The sequence below is a fragment of the Plectropomus leopardus genome, chromosome 13 (genome assembly GCF_026936395.1).
Source record: "Plectropomus leopardus strain MGB_pleo_1.0 chromosome 13, ASM2693639v1, whole genome shotgun sequence".
Classification (NCBI taxonomy): Eukaryota; Metazoa; Chordata; class Actinopteri; order Perciformes; family Serranidae; genus Plectropomus; species Plectropomus leopardus.
The window spans coordinates 11,788,766-11,804,581 of NC_142188.1; the positions used below are offsets into that span (position 1 = coordinate 11,788,766).

At 38.8% G+C, this 15,816-nt stretch overlaps 1 protein-coding gene across 6 annotated transcripts in view; it reads right to left on the reverse strand.

Annotated features, from left to right (window-relative positions):
- Positions 1-15,085, reverse strand: part of ccser2a (coiled-coil serine-rich protein 2a) — a 76,505-nt gene extending 61,420 nt beyond the window's left edge. For 3 of the 6 annotated variants that reach the window (XM_042501613.2, XM_042501616.2, XM_088086264.1), the window contains exon 1: positions 14,468-15,085. The gene's annotated coding sequence lies outside the window, so the exon portion shown is untranslated. Of the gene's footprint in view, positions 1-4; positions 139-3,098; positions 3,255-14,467 lie in introns of those variants that run through there. The other 3 variants (XM_042501614.2, XM_088086263.1, XM_042501615.2) reach the window with 3 other exon arrangements.
- Between the last annotated feature and the right edge of the window lie 731 nt (positions 15,086-15,816).

The following is a 15,816-nucleotide window of genomic DNA, read 5'->3' on the forward strand; positions in this document are numbered from 1 at the left end:
TTACTCTCTGTCGTACAGGGAATGGGAGCTCTCTGTCTGTCTGCCAGTGAGGCTATTTGGCCTTTCTTCATTTCCGACTCAGAGGACAGCCAGATGGAAAGCACCTGGCAGAGATGCAGGAAGACTGAAAAATCGGATCTGCAAGAATAAGGCCGTTCATTACTCTTCTGGCAAAGCTTTTACTTTTGAACTGCACACACACACTACAGAGATGCATTCTTCAGGAGTAACAGGATGGATGCAGATAGGATGCGACAGGCCGAGGGCTATGATCTATTGGGTCATTGGGGCTACGCATGAATGGAGGTGCTCTAATACGCACAGTAAATCCCCCATCCTACTGTGTATCCCCACAGCCGGTCTGTCCCCATCTCCCAGTGCTCATAGCTCCCTATCACTACAAAGTCTCAACACCATCTCTCAGTAGCAGAATGCCAGGCGACGTCTATCTTTCCTCTCTCACCTTTCCTTCACTCAATTCTGAAAGATTGTCAAGAGGACAATTTTTTGGACTTTATTAAGACTGTGGAAATCCCAGAGGGGATATGGAGTAGGGCATGCTTTATATCAAAACAATACCCCTTTTAATTGTATTTCAAAAAGAAAACAGTAACTAAAAAAACTGTGGGAAACAACATGAGTCCTTTACTGGTAGCAGTGAATACTAGCTGTTGATGACTTGTATAGGCTACTGCATATTATTACTATATAATATAAAACATTACTATACATTACTGCCCAATATTTTATCAAGCATTGCATCTCATTTTATCTTGTTAAAGCATTTTGCTAGAGGAGGTAGAGTGGGCACCCCATGTAGCAAGGCTACACCATTGCTGCAGTGGCCGCAGGTTCAATTCCGGCCCTGGCCCTTTGCTGCATGTCATCCTCCCTCTCTCCCCCCTTTCACACTAATATCTGTCTTATCAAATCAAGTCAAAAAGCCCAAAAATAATCTTAATAAATTATAACCTCCACCAATCATGTTAAGGTTTTTAGTTTGTTTTGTCTATTTGTCAGCAGCTTTATAGAAAAACTATTAGCAATTTAATGAAACTTGGTAGAAGTGTCTAGCATAGGCCAAGGGAGAACCCTTTGAAGCTAAACCAAACCACGCGGTGAATACAATTTTTTTTTTTGTCAAAGTTGGTATATACAGCTGTACCAGGATTGCCTGCACACAGCTCTCACCACAGATGTCATAAGCAAACACGGAGGGGACTAAGCAAAGTTAACATACTAACAACTGCAACAGTGCTGACAGAGCTAACAGTGTTTATTGGTGTTAGCTCACACTCACCAGGGCAGCCTGGATGGGAAGTGTGGGCGTATGCTTCTCTAATGATGTTGTCCTGCCATCATGGGTCATGTTGGAGCAGGGGGCTCAAAATCACTAATGCGCATATGCAAAAATAGTTGTTTGCCTGTATATTAATGCTCTGAATATTGTATATTTCACCTTCAACATTTGGAGATAAGGCACTTGGCCTTGGTGGAGGTCTACAGTCTCTAAGAGCCCTTCAACTTAAGATGTATTCTCATGCAAGATTAAAACAAACTTTGACGTAATTGGTCACTAAGATTTTGTTAAAGTTATTGTGTTATAGCTATTATGTTATGGATAATGTAGTTTAAAGAAACAGATAGGTTTGAAACATTGTTTAGAAGCAGAGGTGGACCACCTCTGTTAACATCATAAAAAGGGAACACACTTACAAAGGAAAACATTAACATCAAGCTAAAATGAGCAGTGCTATTTCACACAGTACATGCCATTTATCAATGTTCCTATTGTTTAGAACGTCATATACAAACTATTTCCTGGGGGAAACCCTTAATGAGAAGATATTTTTCTTAGTTTCCTGCAAAAAAACCCTCATAGTATCAGTACTGTGAGGTACTTTTGAGGTTTCTTCATTTACTATAAGGTGAAGGGGCTGAAAGCAGCAAACAGACTGAACCATGTTTAATTTGTCTCATGAAAAAATTAAAATTAAAAAAAAACTTTATCAAAGACGATGATTACTTTTTCTCTGTGGTGGCTTTGTTGTAGCTAATATTTTCTCTGTGTGGCTTAATTGGTATCTAAAAAGCAAAGTCTTCAAAACCACTTCCCAAACACAACAGCAGTGTTTGTAACTGTAGAGGCAAACAAAAAGTAGCTTCAGCAAGACTTAATAAGCAAAGCTTCTCTTTTGAATAAGAAACAGCAATTCAAGTACATGCACTGTGATTAAGCTACATAAGGAAGAGATCTATGGAAAGGGAGAGACAGTAGGGAGACCATTAAGGGGGAGATGTGGGATGTGAGATGTGGAAGGCAGCTCCAACTGCAACTTCAATCTTTCTTTCTATATCATTCTGTCCATCTCTGTAAGTCTGTCTTTCATAGAGTTGTGACAAACAATTATATGGATCAATAGTTATTAACCCCTTTCCGAGGAGCCCAATATGTCATCCAGCTGGCTCCTCTATGAGATATTTTTTATAGGACCTCCCCAGACACACACGTAACCACTATCTCAGTCCCTGTTGTCTCAGTCAGTGTGGACTCCAAACTAATCCAAAGGTTTCTTTTAACCAATCATGTTACAGATCAGTTTAAAAAAATATCCTACTGAATCTATGTGCCACTTCATTTACATATATTGACAGAGTCCAGTGTCCCAGTAGAGTAATAACTAGGCCAGTCATCTGGACAGAGTGGTACTGAGCCACAGCTCTGTCCCTGAAGAGATTAACAGAGTGCCATTAGAGCAGGCTAATAGAATGAGACAGGGATGAAAGCAACACTGACGCTAGGCTAATGTGTATTGAGTGAAAGCAAAACCGGGCTGAGCTGCACTGATGCCTACAGATGCTAATCCAATGAGACGACATAGTGGGGTTTGGTAATGCTGTATACTAACTGTGGTAGATCACATGGCAAAGATCAACTGAGGAAACAGACAGAAAGTGGAGAAAGTTAAGGTGTGGCAACATGCTATAGTAAGTCCAACAGTATGGACACATAGCTTGGACCAAAACAAACAATGACACATCATATCATGATTTTTTGCTCATAATATACCACTAACAAGTAGATTCGAAAACATTACCTTGATTCAGTGAATTAATGTTGACTAGTCCAATCATTTTCATCCCAGAGTCAAGAGCTACACCCTGCCAAGTCGCTCTGCACTCTGTTTCCTCCATCAACTAAACTGAAAGTAAGACAGCAGCCAAAAGAGAGCAGAGAGCACAGGAACAGGAAGACACTTCAGAGGTTGATCTGTCTGCTGCCTGGCTCTCTCCTTGCATGTGTGTGTAATGTGACGTGTGTGGTGTGTGGCTATGGGCGTGTGGGTGGAGAGAGCAGAGCCTTTATGGGTGTGTTTAATATTTGATAGGGCATCTTTAAGAGCCCCACCCAGTGCACTGCAAGAGGAGAGGAGAGGTTTGGAGAAATGATGTTTTGGAGGAAATGCACTAAAAGATTAAAGAAAAAAACATTACAAAGACTAATTTCCAGCACTAAAGAGATTATCTGTAGCAGGAAACATCGGATCAATTATCCACAATATGGTACAAAGTCTAAAGACTAAAGCCACATAATCCTCCCGACTCAACATTTTTTATCAATAAGCTAAAGAAACAGTTTTCAGTGCACATGCTGCAGTCTTACAATGTCATGAGATCACCAGGAGGGATAAAAAATGGGAATCAGATCCCGCATAGCACCGAGCTTTACACAAAAAGTCACTCCAGTAGAGAGGTGGTTCTCGTAAAGATTCAATGTGAGTTCAATCTCCCCTGCTCATTTCATGGTTGACGGCATACTGGTTCCACTCAGTCAACCGTTTTCTGTTTAGTGCCAGCAGTAAAACCATACAAGCATTGCCAGTTCCTCAGTATCGCCTGTTTATAAGAGTCACATGCCTTTATAAATCTCAGCATGGAGTCTGATCCAACCCACATCAACAACTATTAAATAAAACACAGGGTCTGTGAGGACTACTTCAGCTTTTAAAGTGCTTCATGTTATGCTTTTATTAACAAGCCTCGGTCAAAGTCAGCTGTTAAACATCTACATTTTATAGAGCTTGTTTGCAATCACTTCACATAAATATTATGACACGCAAAATTCATACAAAGGGCCGGAAGTGATAAATCTATATACTGCATGAACTGGATTTTGACAAAAGTGACTACATAAAAGTGTTGGATGAACCTGCAGGCAGCTGGTACTATTAGAAAATTAAAACTCATGTTGTATGGGTTCCATACAAGACCAAGAAAAGTGATTTTTTCCAAAACCTCACAGCTTTTTTCTAATGTGGACACGAGTGGCGTTACAAATTACCTCAACCTCCAAACTTAACATTACTAATATAACCTGGTGAGCAGATGAAAGCGTAAAACAATGTAGTGGACTAAGACTATTTTGTGCATGGTTGGGTCCATGATTGAAAAGACTGCTGTCCTGTTTTTGGCAGGTGAGTAAAGTTGCTTGAGTCTAACTGTCTTTATTTTTCCAATCTGTACATGCCTGAAGACTAACATTCCTAGCTAAAGTTAGCCAACTTTAGCTACTATTTTCTCCCAACTAGGTCAACCGTTCCCCGCAGGGTCAGGTAAAATGCTGTTAAAATCTGGTTTATGGGACATTGTCACAGCTCATTGTAATTGCATCCAACTTGAGGCATCTTTAACACAAAGTTATAACATTTATTTTTTTGACTTAAAGCAGCCCTTGTTTTTTTCCCCACATTTTTTATCGACTGGAACAGCTGTGAACAGCACAAATCATGCATATTTGTGTAGTGTTGGTAATTTCTGCCTCCAGTTGCCTGCCCTCCATCTGGAAAGGGAACTGACGTACAGTATGACGATTTGAGAGCTAATTCTAGACTGAAAACATTTTCTGCCACTTTGAACGGTGGAAAGTAATTTTTTTGCTGTGCAATCTTTATTTAGGATGTACGCACACAACTAAAGTCTAAACCAAAAAAAAGAGTTATTCTAACTAGTCACAACCAAGAAAAAACACTCAAAAAGTCCTCATCATCCTCCCTGACTCATCCATAAGAATAACTGCTGCTGTCTTCTCTGTGAGGTTTGACGCTAGAAGTCTTGGCAGGATTTAAATAAAATCTAATTATCTTCACTGTTATAGCAGCCCAGATGTCCTATCACCATAATCACATTTCTCCTCACACCACTCCTCTCTGCTCTATAATTCACAGCCTGAGATACATGCGAATATCTGTTCCCCTCTCATGTATGACTTTCACTTGAACCCCACAGTGAGAGGACTGCGGTGCTTTTGACAGCTCCATTTAATTCTCACCTCCTGATTGGCCAAAAGGGCTGGAAAGGCTGATAAGTGTCGCCAGGCAACAGCGCAAGTGCCAATCACTGTCAGTGAGGTCATTAGAGTCGTTTATGTAGACGGCAGCTGAAGGCAGGGCGGACAGTCAGCCGCCCGAGGCTTACACTTCTGTTTGAAGCGTAAACTTCACTGAGACCACAGGATATCATATTATTGATTGATCACACAGGTGAAACATCACACACAGCTGCTGCAAACAATGTATTAATTTTAATTGGATGATAAAACTGTTTCACCTGAACTGACTCCATGGCGCCATTGCTGAGAAAACACAATACTGGAATTTAAAACTTCGATACAATACCTTATACTAAAATATTGTTATTGACTACCATTTTTAATTTCCTGTAGAATTTTTATGCACCAATATACCCTTTTTCTGCATCAATTTTTGTTGTAAATGCCTTTAAATTTGTCAAAATAAAAGTCCTACTTTTATGATTTTATAGGGGGAAATGCACATTTAAGGTATATGCAGCCCCCTCCCTACAACTATCAAATGAGACCAGCCTTGGTTTCAACTCAAAACGTCCCATAGCGAAGATCACGATAACCTTAAAGTGCATGTGCATGTTACATAACCGTAAAGCAGCTCCATCCTGTCACTGGGGAAATGGATGTGTGAGATGACTTTATTACATTTTATCTGCAGCACAGAATTCATAGCGCAACATCAGATAAACATTACTTGATAAGCTGAAAATAGATCTATTGAAATGTTTATCTTCAGCATGCAGGAAGCCATGCTGTTGTAAAAGCACATTTTATTATCTGTTATTAAGATAGACAGTTAATTTGTCAGTATCATATCAGACACAATGAAATGAGTTAAAGCATAATATGAAGCAAAATGTCATGTTTAACTAAACTTTCATGTTTTTAATCATAAAAGCACATAATGTATAAGATTAGCCCCTTAAGAGAAAGATTAATCCTTCATAAACTCTGAGAGGGTCAAAGCTTCAGCAACACTTACAGTATATGAACCAAACTTCATTGCAGCATAATCGTGTTTAGGCTTGTGACTTTAAGGAATATTTCACCGATTTTCAGACAGTTTTTAATCAAAACAATGTGGATAGTTTGTAAACTTCCCTCCATCTAACCATTGCCCAGATGTCCTTTCTCCCCCCAAAGCAAAACTCTTCCAAATGATATGTTTTACGTCATTTCGAGGAATTTTGCCGGCTCCTGGCTGTTGCTTGAACTACAGGCTGTATTTCCACATATTCTGCCACCAATGCCGCCAGCAGTGCAGAAAAAGAGTAGCTGATCAAGGGAGTTACCTTAAACTCAGATGAAATCCCATCAAATTGTAAAACTAGGCGGTGCTGATCGAATATAAATTAAAATTATGTTACTGCACTCTCTTTCCCCACATTTTTCCAGAAACATATTTAAATGTTGTGTTTAGCTGTAAGAGTGAAAGGTTATAAACAGGAAGTGGGCACCATACTGCTTCCTACACAGTGAAAGCGGAGGCTACATGAGTGGAGATCAAAAAACGAGATCACTGGCCACCATTGTTTCACATGAACCAGTCCATATTACATCACCCGCCAGTGGGAGCATCTGGTAAGGTGTGATGCATTCTGGTAGTTGCTGGTTTTCCACATCTTGAGCAAATGTGTCCTTTTTTTCTGTTTTCTCTGCTCATGTAGCACCGATTTCAAAAGTATTTGCATCTTTCTACTGCATAGGCAACCAAGTTTTTTGTGAGGACTTTCTTTGTATTGGTGAAATACTTTACTTTAATACTTTAAAAATGTTTTCTCACATGACTCTTGAAGAGAACCACAAACATTTACATAGCAACTAGGACTCAGGATCACATGCAGAGTTTATGTCTAGTTCAGCAACCGCCTGCCTCCCCAGGAGCTGTTCTTTGCTAACAATGATATCACTTTTTTACTGTACCAACGGCTTTTCTAGACACTGACTAAAAGTTCATCTGGAACATCGCCAGCTTATCTACTAACTATGCTACTTATTGGGCATTTATTTTACTGTAACTTATGCCGACTCATTTCTTATCTCCACAAGTTACATTTCAAAACACACTCCTGTTATCAGAGGTGAGAGATGTGGCTTTCCGAGAAAGAACTTAAAGTTAAGGCCCTCAATATGTCAATATATCTCATTATATAGTCTCAGAAATAAGCTTTAAATAGATCATGTTCCTTGTGGATTAATCCTCTGTGAATGGACAATACACTGCTACTTCCTCTATGCCTAACTTCCCTATTTTCCTGTGCCTCCTTCCTTTCCACTCACTTCATCAGTCTGTCTCCTAACAAACGCTTCCCTCAAACACTACAGCACATGTTTGTACAGTAACTAGCAAACAGTCTCACATGGAACCAGGAAGAACAAGGCCTCCTCACATCAAATAAGGCCACAGTTGGTGGTAAACATCCATCAAATGCCTTTGTTTCCATTTTTTACAGAGTTTAGAGCTACTGGGTCAACTGATGAAACTAGAGAGGAATCTGTCCAAAAGAGTGTCAGATACAAAAGCGTAACCTTTCTATTCACCTCGGGAGCCGTCTGGGATAAACTGACATTGGTGTGCTGTGTAAATTGCTTTGAGCACAGAAAGGCACCCCGGCACAATGAAGTCCATTATTTGGTGCTGTTTGATGCTGCAGTTGAGCCTGCCATGCAAACACAGCATTTGAATATTTACTTCATGTCTGTGCAGGGCACTGGGACAGCATTTGTTTTTGCCTTTGAACAGGACATGAGTAATGAGTCATATGTCACTTCAGTCTCTACAACATCTCATCCATCTGATCCAGAGTTTAACTCTATAAGTGTGTCACAAGAAATTCCCTGTTATCCTGCATAACATGAATGTTTAGGAGAGACAATGATATGGTATACTGAGTGACCACAGAGACAATGTGGAAAATGAAACTGGTACAGTAGCACAAGACCAAAGACTCAGACATGCTTTATAAACTAGGCAGTGGTCTGGAAACAAACCATTATGTCTGCGAAAAACACTCATTTTGAACAGCTGAATGCAGCAGATTACACACTGTGATTGAGAGTGACTCAGCAGTGTTGAAAGCAAACTTTCACCCACAAAACTAAGCTCACAGTCTAATGCACATGAGTCGTCTAATGTCTCGTCCCAAGGACAAAAAGACTGTACAATATCACATGACTCAAAGCCTCGAAGGATTACTGCATGAGATGGAAAGGTTTTCAGGAGAGCCACCCTATAGCCTGGTTTAGTGCAAGCTCAGTGTAGTTACCTTACCTGAAACTAATAAGTAACAAAGGAGCTGGATGAAGCGGGGCACACACTTAATTTTTCTGTCACATAAGTTGATATGAGCCACACTGACAGCTGGCATAATGACAAGTACAGACACCTGCTGAGGCACAGACTGAACCTGCCAACCCTCCGCCCTCAGTAAAGGAACAGCATACAGTTCAAACATCAAATAAAGTACTCTCATTTATGACAAAAGCACTTTCCTTCGCCTTATCATAATTTTCTCTCACTCATTTTTATTCAAAGGCCTTGCACATTCACACAGGTGTTTTCACTTACAGCCGATTAGGCCCCTGTTAGAGGGCACATTCAGCCCTGACAAAACATGGGAAAACGTTTTGTCGTTTTGCTAGCAAACTATGCAGGATTTTTTATAAAACAATATATAGACTCACATAAATGTTACAGAAAACCTGTGCTCTGTCTGCATTTTGTTATTTTGCTGAGGTGAGTAAGTCATTAAATTAATATGACTGACTAACAGCTACGTATTTCATATAATATTATGACATCATGTGACTAAAGGGTATGTGAATAAAACGGTCATACATTTCCTTGTCTGTGAACATGATTTCTGCCTCAGCCATATCCAATAGACTTTCTTTGCTTTTCTATGACCTTATCAAAATCTGTCAATCATTATTGTTTTGATTGAAAAAGGGCAGATAATACACACTGTGGGTGTGAAACTTGTACAGAAAATACTGAGTTGAGATTTTTGTCTTGTTTATTTATTATGTTTACATTGTCAGCTAAAAAACAAATATTTCAAACACTCTGTCCAAAGAGTTTGACATGCTGCTGTGCTGACCCGAATTAAGATTTTGACATCTTTTTTTTGTCTGACTTAATAACGAAATAACAAAAATAATAAAGAAAATGTTATTGTGATAACATTTTTAGCAATATCGCACAGCCAGAGTAAATCTAACTCAAAGTCTGTTGCACACTGTTTTAAAGAAACATGTCATTCAAACTGAAACAAAGCAAAACCGTGCATACCGTCATCAGATTAAACGTGCCTCGGGTAGATATTGAGCAAAGATGTAAGTTGGATAATGCCAATCATGCACAGTTTGTACACACCCAGAAAGGCTGGACAAAAATCTAATCAGGCAAATGGACCATACCTGCGTGGGTGTACCATGGTAATGAAGGAGCTTTAGATTCAGCAACTCAGATTATTATTGTTAATGTTATTTGTAACGCCTCTACCTTTCCAGCTATGAAAAGTCAAAAATGTCTGATGTGAAACAGGCATATTCCAATTTGAGTCACATATTTCTGACATTTAAGCAACTGCTCATTGTTTCTTTGCAATACATGTCGTCATCATCAAGCCAATAATGGCACACATCTGCTGCCACCACCATGCATTGTGTTCAAAACGACACCTGTGCAAACACAATGTCTGTGGCAAAAGAACAGGGATAGGCACTCATAACATAGTAAAAAACACTCAACCCATGTTGTATATGGAGCTGTTTTCTGTGCAGACACCATATAACTTTCAATCTACTATTAAAAAAACAGTTAAAAACAGTGCCACATATCATAGCACAAACAAGAAAATTGTAAATGTATCACCCTCAATTGAAAAAACATTTTCTGAAATGTCAAAGCACTTCAACGTTGCTCTTCATCTTCTACACATTAGAGCAGGGCTTGACAGTGTGTGAAATATTCTCTTTTTTCCTTTGCCGAGCCATCTTTCACTGTCTTTTCCCTATTGACCTATTGATGCTGTAATTTCTGCCAACATTTTTCATTACAAACTTCAAAACTTTTACTACTTCAGGGTATATCAATCACCTGGCCAAAAACTCCCACAGAAACATTAAAATCAATCGTAAAGTAAACTGTGAATGAGGTAAAAAAGTACTCCTATATTAGAGGATTTTGATTTTTTTTTATTGAAAGGGCCTTTCCTGAACTCTGAAGGGCGTTTTTGCCCAAAGCACCTATCAATTTCTGACCCTGTGTCAGTGCATCTGAGATCCTGTGTCTACACTCGGCTACACACGGAGCTATTCCAGGCTCTTAACATCTGTGGTCTTACCGAGGGAACTGATAAGCGTGGCTAAGTATAGCTCTAATGATAGGCCACATACAGGGAGAGTACAGGGCAGGGAGGATCAGAGAGGGGTTAAATCGATTCACTAGGCTCTGAGCACAACAACACACATGAAAACATTCACAAAACTATGAGCACAACATCCCGGATTGATTCTGAACTTTAGTCATTAAGTTAGAGCCTGTTCAAACAAAAACTCCATGTTGTTTCAATTTTAAAAATCTCAGAGAAATGACGATGTACAGTAAATGCTAAAGCGGAAAGGATGCAGACAGCTCATGTCTGACGGTTTGAAGGGCTGTTAAAAGGATAGTTTGAATTTTGAAGAGGGGCTGTATAGAGTAAATATCCATAATAAGTATATAAAAAAAAGAGCTGCTGTTACCTAAAAACAGGAGCCGCTGGTCTACCATGGTTTCAGTCAGTTAGTTACTTTATGTTATTGTGTGTCTGGTGAATCCAAATGAACCCTTTTGACCCTTTAAAATCCGGTTTGATATCACTTTTCATGTGCTGTGTTGAGACCCCTTTCACAAGCTATTTAACCGTTTAAAACCTGAGCAAACTGATTTGATTTCTTTCTGAAATATGTAGGAAACAGCAATGACCAACGTGGCAAGAAATGTCCCTCAAATTATAAGAAATTAGTTAAAGGTGATGAAGAAAATGACCTGAAAACAAGTTTTAAAACGGGGAGGAATTGTTAGAAAATTATCAAATAAATTAGGAAGAATATGTCCAGAACTATAACTGAAATCTATATTTAAAATCATTATAATTAAATATTTAAAATTATGTTACAGAAAAACATACATTCTTCCAAAACATTCCAAAACATTCTTTTTTTTTTTGGTCATCTTCCTTTTTGTCAAACTGCCAAAGTCACACAAACAAGCCAGCTGATCGAGGCAGTGATAGACCAACAGCTCCTGTGTTAAGCAGTGTTAAATCACTGTTTTTCTTAATGGAGTCTGGCTCTGAGGAGAGCAATATAACAGCTTAATTTCCTTTTGGAATCATTGTTGGACATTAAAATACTCCAAACATAGCTAAAAAATGTTTTGCTGCTGACCATGTCCACAAAAGTAGATTGCTTAGCCTCCATGTCAGACTCCAGCCTGCTTTTCCAAACTGGGGGTGTGCCGACTAACATCTACTGTATGTAAATATACTGTCTATGGATAAGAACCCAAACAATCTAACTTGACATTCACCTTGATCTATACGAACTCCATCGGTCTGGGATTTCTGACATTGCCTCACAAATGACTCAACACCTCTCTGTCCTGTAAACAGTTGCTTTTAGCATCCTGCAAGCACACTTTAACACCTTATCTTGGCCTCAAGGTCGCCCTTTAGGGGCATTACAGTGTCTTGGAATGACTAGTATGCACAGAGTAATGTGTATCCTCACACACAGCTAGACGCTGACGGTTAGAGCACACATGAAGACAGGCAGATAACAGAGACACACTTTGGGAAAACCCTCATATATTGAACTGCAATTTGGGGGGTCTTTAGCAGGCAGGCACATAGCAGAGACATTCAGCTGTTGTTGGGGGGAATCAGATTGTAAACGCACCCTCAGCCGAGGTGGCACTCGAGGACCTATGCCAACAGGTGCCTGAGGAACACACACATGGATTTGCATGTGTGTGTGTGTGTGTGTGTGTGTGTGTGTGTGTGTGTGTGTGTGTGTGTGTGTGTGTGTGTGTAAACGCAACCCCACCCTAACACTGAGGCACACCAGAGGAGCGTTCATCTCACTTACACTGAGAGCAATCAGTCATGCCTTATCCTAACGTGTGCTGGTGTGTTGATACCATGGCGCTTTGCACTGTCTGGGGCTATAGAGAGCACAGCCTAAAATGGTACACACACATAGTTATGAGACTTGACTGACAGCAACTTCAGTTGTGGTGTAAAAATATGAATATGTGAGGCTGCACTGCATGGTATAAAAACCCTGGTTAAATTTGAACTCCAGTCTTGAGTCGTGCATGAAGGCACATGAGTCATCTTATGTTACCCTTTAATCCTGACATGTGCATGAGGAACACACATCTAAGTGGTGTGTAACTCAACAACACAGTTCCCCTAACACTGCATAATCTAACAAGTTGATTTTACTTTTTTTTTAAATCTAGAAAACTGATTGCCTTGAAAAATGTAGGTAAATATAACTATTAATCTTAATTTTTTCATCCTAATATTTAATTGCTATGTTTACTTACAATTTAGTTACATTTATTAAACTTTGTGATGTTGTTACAACTTGAAAATGACAGATTTTATTAAATAAGTCTTTAGCAACTCAGTACCTCTGTGCTATACATCTTTATTCTGCTGGTTGCATACTAGTCAGTCATATTGGCATTTTCTTAAACACGTTAAAAAATAAAACTTCTCCTAACTTCATAATTGTAAAAATCCTCTTTGTCATGATCGAGTTACAGCGGACTTTGATGGGGTAACATGAAGTTACAGCAGACTAACTTGGTTTACTGAAGGTGCTAACACTTAGAAAGAACAAGGTAATTTCACTTGTCATTTTTAAGTTGCAATGGCTTGACAAAATAATGTAAATACAGCTAAATTTCAAGTAGACAGATTTAGATTTCTTAGATCTAAAGTTAGCATGCATGAAGATTTACAGTTCCTTTTTTCAAGGCAATGGCTTTCCGAGATTATTTCAGTATATTCAAGATTTTACTGCGTTTAGTATTAACATCTGAGAAATACAGAGAGACGATGTGACATGGTGAGACACTTGTCAAGCACTTCGATATTTTTCCAATGTTTATCTACAATGAGACCAATGTGCACAATTATATAATAAGTAACTTTTTATAGGCTTATTACATAAAAGCCTGCTCATACTCATTCATGGTACAGTGACTCTTTCCAGGGCATGTTATGACTGTGGGGGTGATGTTGTGACGTTAGAAAACATGGCCTCTTCTGCCTCAGTGGGCATCACTGAGACATGCTACCCCATCAAAGGCATGGGTTTGTTTTTCTTAATCATTTTAATTAAAATATACATACAAAATTTGTGTAGCTGTCATGCTCTGTACCAAAACATACTCAATTATAAAAAATAAGAATATTTAACCCTTAACCACCTGAATCAAGTATTTGAATGCCTTTCATGAGCATTTAAACCTCTAAAACCTGAGAAAAACAGTTTGATTTCTTTCAAAAAATATGGGAAACAACATAATAAGCGACTTGGCAAAAAAAAATAAAGAAAGAAAGAAAAGTAAAAGGTGATAAGGAATTGATGTGAAAATTAGCAGGGGATGTTTTTTTACATATGAACAGAAAAAAAGGGAAAAATGTCCAGAATATTACATTTATGATGTATTATTAATGACCTATTGGAAAATATGTTTTTTAAAAAAGAAAAAATAACATAATTTATTTTTTAGAACTTTCTTGAGGTCATTTGCTTTTTTTCTTCTTCTATTTTCATTCCATTTTATTTTGTTTTTTATTATTTTCATTTAATTTTCTTGTAACTTTTTTTTTTCACCAATGTCTTGCTCGTTTTGGGGCCATTTCTTGTTAAATTGCTCTTCGCCCTCTTAACGTGTTTTTGACAGAAATTTGTATGGAGTTAACGCAATATAAAGGCAGCCTATATCCCTCACAGGGTAACTTTAATTGTTTTCCAATCATTTTACCATCATAACATAGCTTTTATAGCCTTGAACGTGTACAGTATGATTGCACTCACCAGAATTAAGCAGTTAAAATCATGTTTACAGTCTCGACGATGGGTCAGCAAACAGTCCACTTGTTCCTTGTCTTCATAACATGTTGTAAAGTGAGGAAGAGGCAGCCCAGTCTTTCACTATCCGTTTAAAACTGTCTTTGAGCGTTAAGATAGACTGATGAAGTGACAGTTAACGTTAGCCCCATAACCAACGCTCATTACACAAGTTCAATAAAAAGCTTTACACTTGATGTAATACGAGTCCCGTGCAATCAAGACGAGCTGACTGGAAAATATACACCAAATATGTTGGGAATTTCTCGTATTTCCATGAAGTACTTCCACTTTAAGGTTACAATAGCCCGGAGCTACTGTACTACTGAGCTGTTAGTTTCACTGTCACGATGTCAACACCGACCAACTGATGATACCGAGAGCACTACCGACTGGAAAACACGGTCCGTAAAGCCACGCGAAGATACAATCCACACGTGTAAATGCTTAAAAAAAATCCCCATACGAAAGAGTCTTGCAATTAAAGAAATCACAGTAGAAGACCCAGTGGGAAACCACACGGTGCAGACTGACTTCCCAAAGCAGTTTATCATTCAGACATCGTCCTCTCGCTTCCAGCTGGGCGGAGCGTTTATGATGTCAGCTGGGTCTCAAAGGGTGACACCGCGTGCTAATCTCAAAGTGCTGCTTCGCGGACATCTGCGGGTTATTTTTAAAGCTGTGTCCGCGTGCTTAGTATTATTTTAATGACTTTTACGGAATAAACACGTTTCAAAACGTAGCTTAACTCACCGAAATTTAACTAGCTTGTACACTACAGCCCTCTCTTGATGTGACGTCAGACTATAATAAGAGACACGTGCACAGTTGTGGCGTGCACGCGAAAGTAATAACAGTAAAGCACTAGCAGGATGTGAAATTATTGTTATCACCGAGTGGTGGAAAAAAGTAGGCTACATGTATTCAACCAGTGGTGGAAGAAGTATTTTGATCCTTCACTTAGTAGAACCCCACAGTACAACGAATTTGTACTTAGTTACATTTCAACACTGTACTCAACTACTGTATTAAGGTACATTTTTGAGATACTTGTGCTTCCAGTGTTTCCATTGTTCCGCTGTAGGCTATACTCGAGACATTGTTTTGTTTGTCTGTTGTTGTTTTGTTTTGTTTTGACTTCACTATGCTGCATTTATCTGATAACTTTAGTTACTTTGTAAATTCTGCTGAATAATACAAAATCCAATCAGCAAATAAATGTATTTGTTTATCCCCTGGAGGGTATTTACAAGCTACCCAGAAAAGTAATTCAATGTAGTAACAGAGTATTTCTACATTGTGTTAATGCTATTTTA